Raw genomic sequence first — 9,024 nt, 5'->3', positions numbered from 1 at the left:
TGCTAGGTGGGAGACAACCCACCATGGTATGATTGTTCCATTTCAGCCTTAGTTTTATCTTACTTTATTCTATTTTTATTTTTGTTAATGACTCTTCTCATAACCTCTGCATATAGTTTCATATAGCCTGCATTTGCATTTGCATTCTGCATATATAAAAAAAATGCATGCGACGCGTAAGCGTCGCTGACGCGTCCGCGTCATTAGTGCATTAGAAACAAGGAAGAAAAGAAGCAGAGAGTCACGCGAGAGCGTGGCGGGAGGCGTGCCTTAGGCACAAGCATGCCCACACGAACGCATCCATGATGCGTTCACGTCATTTTGGAAAATAGCCTCCCCACCCGTGCGTGTCACCCACGCGCACGCGTGGCCCTGCAAACTTGACGTAAATGGGTATATGGCAGAAAGTTATGATGGAGTGGGGATGGAATGGTGCTGGAAGCACAAGCCCTATCATGCGAACGCGTGCCCCACGTGTCCATGTCATTTTTCAAAATATGGCCATTCACGTGATCGTGTCACCCACGCGCCCGCGTCACCCAAATTTTTTGGCAAAATGTGTATAAAACAGAGAGTTATGCGTACGCGAGGCTGCACTCGCGCCAATAGCACAAATCAGGTCACGCGATCGCGTGACCCACGCGTCCGCATCCTCTGAACTTATCACACACCACGCGATCGCGTGCTCCACGCGTCCGCGTCACATGCGACACACAGTTTATGCAGATCAGCGTCAACTATCTTATCTTTTCTTCCCCAAATCTTAATTTTTTCTTTCCCTTATTTCTTTCTTCTCTCTTCTTCCTTCTTTATTCTTTCTCACTCTTTACTTTCTCCCTTCCTTATTTTTTACATCCATTATCAAGGTTCTTTTCTTTCTTTCTTTACTTTTTACTTTTTCTTTATTATTTTTATTAATGTTTTCTTCTTTTTTTTCTTTCTTTTCACTTTCATTATCTATATTTTCTTTTTCTTTCTTTTCTCTTTATTCCTTTAATTGGTGTTAGAAATTTAATTGGGTAATTATTTTCTTTTATATTTTTCTTGTGAGTTATTGTGGAATTGTTTGACAATTTATATTACTTCTTCAAGGGTTGCTTGCATGTTCAATTTAATACTTTCAATAACATATTCACCATGCATGCTATGTGTTTGTGAAAAAGCCCGTATGGCATTGTGCATTATTTTTATATTACTCTATTCTACTACTCTAATGCCTGTTTTTCACAAAACCCCTTTCACATTTTATTGATTAAATATAATTGTTAATACAAACAGATTGTTAGTTTGAAAGAGTTGATAATCTAACTTGGACATTTAATGCTTGATCTATACTACTCATGCCTTTGTCGGCATGCCAATAAACATGTTGGATTAAATAGCCATCAAATGCACTTGCTATATTTCCATTGATGAACTTTTCACATGTAGTCATGACCATGTGATAACGACATCCTCCTTTACTGTGCATTGATTATCACTTATACCTTCCTCTTCCTCGCTCTAACCCTTAAAGCTTTAAAAGTTACTTTCCTTTTCCTTTTTTTAGGATGGCCACCAGGAAGGGTAAAGAGAAAGCTACTCCCAAACCACCAGCAAGGAAAGGAATTAAAAGAACAATAGCCGCAGAGCCATCTTCAACAGCAGTAAAGCCCTCAACAAAGCGAATCAAGAGGATCATCAAGGTCGATGAAAAGGAGAAAGCTTTTCCAGCAAAGGACACTGCGCGGTTTACTGATAAACCCCAATTTTGTGATTTATATTGTGTAGGATTTAGGGGGTTTTGTCAATATTTCTCACACTTATTCACAAGAAATTCATGGTTTTGTGTTCACTTCCTAATATTACTCCATGATGAAAAATATGCTTATTTTTCCTTAAAATTGTCATATTTTAATCCTCTTCTATTGCCATTCGATGCTGTGATGTATTTGTTGAGTGATTTCAGGAATTATAGGGTAGGAATAGCCTAGAAGAGAGGAAGAAAGCATGTACAAAAGAGAGGAACATGAAGAATTGAAATTTTGGAAAAAGCAGCATTGGCGCGCCCGCGCACTCCACGCGCACGCGTGGATGAGGTTGGCTGGAAGCGGCGCACAAGGATGGACGCATTCGCGCAAATCAGAAGATTCCTATCAATGCGCACGCGCACTTGGCGCGCACGCATGGATCACGAAAGCAACCGGCGCGCACGCACGCAAGGCGCGCATGCGTGGGAAGCTGCACGTGACCTCATTAAACGAAATTGTGCCTGGCAATTTTTGAGGCTTATCAGGCCTAATTTCAAGCTGTTTCTGTATGGAAAAGACCCAAGGATGCTAGGGGAAAAGGGGGGATGAATCATTTTACACTAAGACACAATTTTAGCTAGTTTTTTGTTCTTTGTTCTTCTAGAGAGAGAAACCCTTGTTCCTCTCTAGATCTAGTTTTAATTTGATCTTCCCTTGTTGAATTGTGAATTGGATCTTGTTAATTACTAGTTTTAATTGTTCAATTTGAATTCCTTAGTATAATTTTACTTAGATCTTGTGATAGTTTTATGAATTCTTGTCAATTGTCATTTTATACCCATTTCATGAATGTTGTGAATCTTGACTTGTTGATGTTACATTGATGATTTCTATGTTTAATTGTGTTGTTTGAATGATTGTATGTTGATAATTGTTAGTGGGTACTTGTTGATTTCAATTTAATTGCTATTTTGAACATGTCTTTTGTTAATGCTTACCATGTGTTTAATGAAATGTTTACTTTGATTATGGAGTAGTTCTCTTTACTCTTGGCCTAGGCTAAGGGAATTGGGTAAACTTGAGTCATTGGGTCTAATGGATTTGATGATTTGGGAGCCCTTAGTGGTCAATTTGATAGCCATTGACGCTAACCTTCTATTAAGTTAATTAATAGTGAGGTTAGAACTTATGGGTTGATGTTGACCAAACCATTTGACGTACTTCAAGTATAGAAGTAGACTTAATGATTTTGGTTCCTCATAATTGTCAAGATATGGTTATTAGACAAGGATGGTGACCCCAATTTTCATGCCTAGCCAAGAGTTGCTTTTATTATTCATATTTGAAAACCAAAATTCTCAATTACTTGTCTTAGATATAGTTACTTGTTTAGTTTAGAATAGAATCATATTGGATGTTATTCGTTAGTTTGGAATTGCTCATATCTTGCTTAGTTATTTGAATTAGTTTCTTGCAATTTAAGATTACTTGCTTGTTAAGATTCCCATCTATTTTCTTGCTCATAACTTACAACCCCGGATTTCTAACCAATGTTGAAGCACATGTTTGCCCATTCCTTGTGAGACGACCCGAGGTTTGAATACTTTGGTTATTTCTATTGAGGTTGAACTTGTGACAACCAAATCCCTCTTCTAAATTTGATACCCGAGGATTGTTGTTGGTAGAGCTATACTTGCAACGCAATTTTATTGAGGAAAATCTTTACCAATACACCCTTGGAGTCGCTCATCATTTACTAACTGCTACTGTGAGCAGATGTTCCCAATCCTGGCTGAGAAAAACTATAACAATGAGCACCTTCTCATCCTTCCGACCAACATTATTGAATTCGTTGAGCCGTGAATTGAATGAAGACATTGGGGATTCCTACGGAGACAGCCACGACATGTTAACCTTTCATGGGTAGTTGAATTCTACTCCAATTTTCACATGCCAACCATGCAGTCTGTCTATGTCCGTCAGAAGCAAGTTCCCATAATAGAAGAGGCCATTTAGCGAGCTTTAGATCTTCCCCCTGCTCCAGAAGGATTGGACGCATTCCAAGAAGCCTCATTCAGATGCCAGACATACCAATTTGACTGGGAAGCAGTTCTCAGAGTTATAGCACAACCTGGCAGCAAATGGATCTATGGATACCATCGATCTCGACCTAAGTGCATATTGGCTTCAACACTCACCTTGGAGGCTCGAGTATGGGCACAAATCATGTCCCATTACGTCTTTTCGAGCACTCATGAGTCCTTCTTCACTGCAGACATGGCTGTTCTACTCTGGTGTATCCTTACAGACCAGCACCTCAATTTACCAAGACACATTCGGCATGCTATAGGACACGTACAGATTGTGAGCAACCTACCTTTTCCCGCCTTGGTTTTAGATCTAGTCTCAGTAACCGAAGTCTCCTACAGAGCTGGGGACACCAAGGCCATGATTCCACGAGATGATCAATACGTCCCTAACGGGAAGTATATCAGACCTCCAGCAGCCACTATCAACCAGAGCACAGAACCAACAGAAGTATCCCTTCTCCTACCAACTGCTCCATCAGATACTTGAGAAATTAGACCGGCTTGACCGGAAAGGAAAGCGAAGAAAGCGCCGTAACAAGCGCAGATTTACATACCTTAAGGAGCTACTTGTTGGTAACCACCCACCTAAAGAAGACCCAGACACTCTGGACTCCACTTCAGCACAGGGAGCCATGTGGTCCCGATTGTGGAGATGCTACTACCAGCCCCCTTTGTTCCTGACTGACGGCACCGAGGACAGTGCCAAGCTTTAAGTGTGGGGAGGTCGGTCAGTACCTGACTTCCGGAGGTAATTTTTCTTTCTTAGAACCAATAGAATAGGATATTTAGTTAATTTAATTTTTCTTTTGTTTAGGATAGAATAAAATTGCATAGTAATATGTTATTTGCATGCATGTTCTATTTGACTAGAAAATAATAAGTTTCTTTTTAAGACCCCATTTTTGAAAAAAAAATTTCACTAATTTAAATCAAAACTCTTGTGTTAAACTTGTTTGGAAGTTGTATTTGGAACAAAGTTAAAGGCTAGAACACACAACCTGTGAGACTTGAGCCTAATGACATGGTTACAATATTTAACCATAAAACTTTATTCCTGTGTGTTTACTTCTCTATGATTGTGATCTATATTTTGTTCCATCCTATATGTCTAATGTTTAATGTGTCACATGCATGCATATGATTGAGGCCATTATTTTATTAGCTCACTTATCCCAAATAGCCTACCCTTCCATTTACCTTTGTTAGCCACTTTGAGCCTTTTAATCCCAATTGTTCTATATTTTACCACATTACTAGTCTTAAGCAGAAAAATAAGTAATACCCCAAATTGAATGTGTCATGATAAAATATTAGAAATTTGGGTACCTACTTATGTGAGACCATAAAATTAAAAATCCATGTGCATTGGCAATGTCATTTTTATGCTGCAAAAAAAAAAAAAAAACTCAAGTAATTAAGTAATTAAATAAATTGAATAAGGGGACAAAATTACCCCAATGCTAAGTTAAGTTTAATAAAAAAAATCAATGCATATGTGATACAAGTTAAGAGAAAAGTTTATGCATGAGTATGTAAAACAAAAGTGGAAAAAAATTTGGGTAGTTAAGGATGATTCAAGAAGAAAATATAGTATGTATGTTAGGTGAAAGCTTAGGATAATCAAGGATTCAATTTATAGCTCACTTAGCCATATATATACCCTCACCTTTGCCTTGGCCCCATTACAACCTTGAAAAGACCTCATGATGTTTGCATTGGTACATTAAATACTTGTTGATTGGTTAGGTGAAGAACAAGGTTTAGAAAGCATGATTACAGAAGAGTAGAGTGATTACCCTATACATTAGAGTGACTAGAGTGCATATATACCATCAGTGAGGGTTCAATGCTTAATTCTATGTTCCCTGCTTTCATGAGCTGTCTTCTTACAGGTTTACTTGCTTTTACTGTATGAATTTTAATTAGTGATATTTGATTTATATTTGTCTTAAAGAACTTAGTTATTTTTAACCAAGTAGACAAAATCATATAGTTGCATTCATATACATAGGTTGCATTGTATTGCATGAGTCTTACTTTTTCCCTACTCATTTATTTTATCTCCTTAAGCTAAGCATGAAGACATGCTAATGTTTAAGTATGGGGAGGTTGATAAACCACTATTTTATGGTTTATCTTGTGTTTAATTGAGTGGTTTCATCAAGCCTTTACCTACTTATTCATATGATTTGCATGATTTTATAATCCCTTCCTAGTATTGTTTTATGATTGAAAACTTGCTTCCTAGAGATCTTTAATTAGTACATTTTAATTCTCCTTTATACCATTCGATGCCATCATCCATGTGATAAGTGTTTCAGGCTTTATAGGGCAGGAATGGCTTAGAGAATAGAGAGGAAGCTTGCAAAAATGGAAGAAACACAAGAAACTAAGGAGATGACCAGCGAACACCGACCCGCGCGCATGGCTCACGCGAGCGCACGGAATGGAGAAAATTGCAGCGACGCGTGCGCGTGCCTGACGCGTACGCGTGGATTGGAGTTCGCACAAATGACGCAAACGCGTGGAGAACACGTTCGCGTGACAAGAAAAATCGCTGAATGACGCGAACGCATGGACGATGCGTACGCGTGACCTGCGCGATTTGTAGAATTAACAGAAAACGCTGGGGCGATTTCGGGCCGCGTTTTGACCCAATTTTCGGCCCAAAAACACAGAATAAAGCCAGAGAACATGCAGAGACTCAACACACAACTTTACACACAGAGATACATTCACATATTCTCATTAGGATAGTTTTAGGTTTTTAGATTTAGAGAGGATTACTCTTCCTCTAGGTTCTCTTTACATTCCCAGTTTATTGCTTTTGCTTTTGGATATTGAAGAGTCATTACCTCCGTTGAAGATACTATTCTAGTTTGTTTCCTTACTTACTCTTTTATTTATTTCATATTTTTAATTCTTGTTTAAAGTAGTAAGTGGATTATTTTCATGAATTGTTAATGCAAAGGATCACTTTTACTTTTAATTAATTTTGAGATCCTATTTTATTTAAATTATCATGTCTTCTTCTTATATTTTTATGAGCGTTATATTCATGTCAATGGAGTAGACTCCATACTTGACATGGGGGTTGATTAGGAGGAGACACTTGAGTTGGAAGGCTTAGGTGTTGATTAAATTGGAAGTTGTTGGCTAGTTCTGTATTTACTAACGCTAGACCTTCCCAAGGGAGAGGACTAGGATTTGCGAATAAGAGTTAGCTCAATCACTTGACTTTCCTTTATTTAGTAAGGGTTAACTAAGTGAAAACAACAACCTTTTTAATACTACACTTAAGAGATCCCAACAAGGATAGAACTTCCAATTAATCATTCCCCCAGTCAAGGCTTTTTATCTAGAATATTAATAATCATTCTTAGTTTTTATTGATTTAATTTACAATTATTTAATTGCTCATTATTCAACTCTCAAACCCTCGTGGAAATTCCTAATTAATAAAATAGCATCCTTTCTCGCAACTCGTTGGGAGATGACCTGAGACTTACACTCCCAGTATTTTTTATTCTAAACTTTTTGTGACAACCTTTCTAAATTGATGAGGCGGATTTTTGCTGGTTAAAAGCTATACTCGCAACGCTGTTCTATTATATTATAATCTCTTAATTGGTCTAACTTCCGCCGCTCGTCACCCTTACGACGTAGGGTCAATAGAGTATCGAATCTCAACCTGGAGCAAGTGGTGGCAAGCCACTGCGTCTACCCGGAGAAACTTGTGTCTCAGATAATTCAAATTTATAAGTCATATGAATAATTCAAAGATCATATCTCAACATTCTCAATCCATATCCCAATATTCTCAACATTCTCAACATCATCATCATTCATAAATCCATATCTCGTTTCTAAATTTATTCAAAAAACCATATTTCAAAGAAAATCCTCATCATCCTTCTTTCCATTCCATTCATTATAAATCAATCTTAAAACATATAATGTTTAAAAACAAATATTTTTAAATAATTACTTCAAATGAAACTTCCAATTTTATAAAATTTCGACAGTATCTCCTCTAAAACTTGGACTCTGCCACCCTTTCTGGGTCCCATCCAAACATTCCTCAACCATTTCCAAATCTCAATCATTTTCCAAAATTCAACCAACTTTATTATCAAATTATTTTCCAATCGAACCAATCCCATCAATAAATCTCTTTCAAAGTCAAATCAATTCTAATATTAAATCATTTATAGAATCAAACCGTTTTCAAAATCATTTCATTTCATATCTCAAATCATTCTCAAAACCGATTCATTTACATTATTAACTTAACTCCAAAATCAAGAAAAAATATCTTTCATAATATTCAACCAGATGACTTTACAAATCAAGTTTTCATCTTCAACCACACACCTCTCAACAATTAGTATTTCAATCCAGCAAACAACCACATTCATAAGACAAGCATACTCATAGAAATATATTTTTCACCTGAATATCTATTTATAACAACTCTGTAATGTAAATAAATTTTATAAGAAACCCCTACCTCAATTAGTCAAAATCCACAAAGCCAAAAGCGACTAAAAATCCTTTTCTCTTTGCCCAAATTCAACGACATCGAATCCGACCATTTTTCGTAGCAGTGACAGCCATAGAAGCACCATACACAATAGTAACTCAACCCTAAAATGTTAACGTTGCAAAATCCTCAATAAATTATAACGAATCGCTAACAGCGAGAGTTTTGAAACAAGAAAAACTCACCGAATCAAGAGGGAAATAAAAGTTGGAGCTATTGCAAATCCAACGGCCATCACCGGCAAGAACGGAACCTGACAGAAATAATGGAAAGTGAAGGTGATGCAGAATAGCTATGGTGGTTAATCCAATCAGCACCGAGAGTGGCGTCAGTAATTCCAACAACAGTGACCATGGTTACAGCAAAATAGAGAATTCAAACTCAATGGAATCGAAAACAGAAATGAATTCAATGGAACTGGAAACAGAGACCACTTACGATAAAAGAACAAAGCAGCAGCAATAGGAGAGGCAGCTCCCTTCTTTTCAGTCCGTGATTCTGGCGACCAGAGGCACGGCAGTTGTTCCCCAGTGACAATCGACGGTGGCGGCTGAAGCTTCTTCGACGGTGACGATGGTGAATCTCAGTGGCGGCAGCGGAGTTTCTCGGCGGCAGAGGCGCGGCAGTGGCTGAGCACGGGTCTCCCCTCTCTCTCCTCTGA

This window comes from Arachis ipaensis, chromosome B08 (genome assembly GCF_000816755.2).
Source record: "Arachis ipaensis cultivar K30076 chromosome B08, Araip1.1, whole genome shotgun sequence".
Lineage (NCBI taxonomy): Eukaryota > Viridiplantae > Streptophyta > Magnoliopsida > Fabales > Fabaceae > Arachis > Arachis ipaensis.
This window is presented reverse-complemented; position numbering follows the sequence as displayed.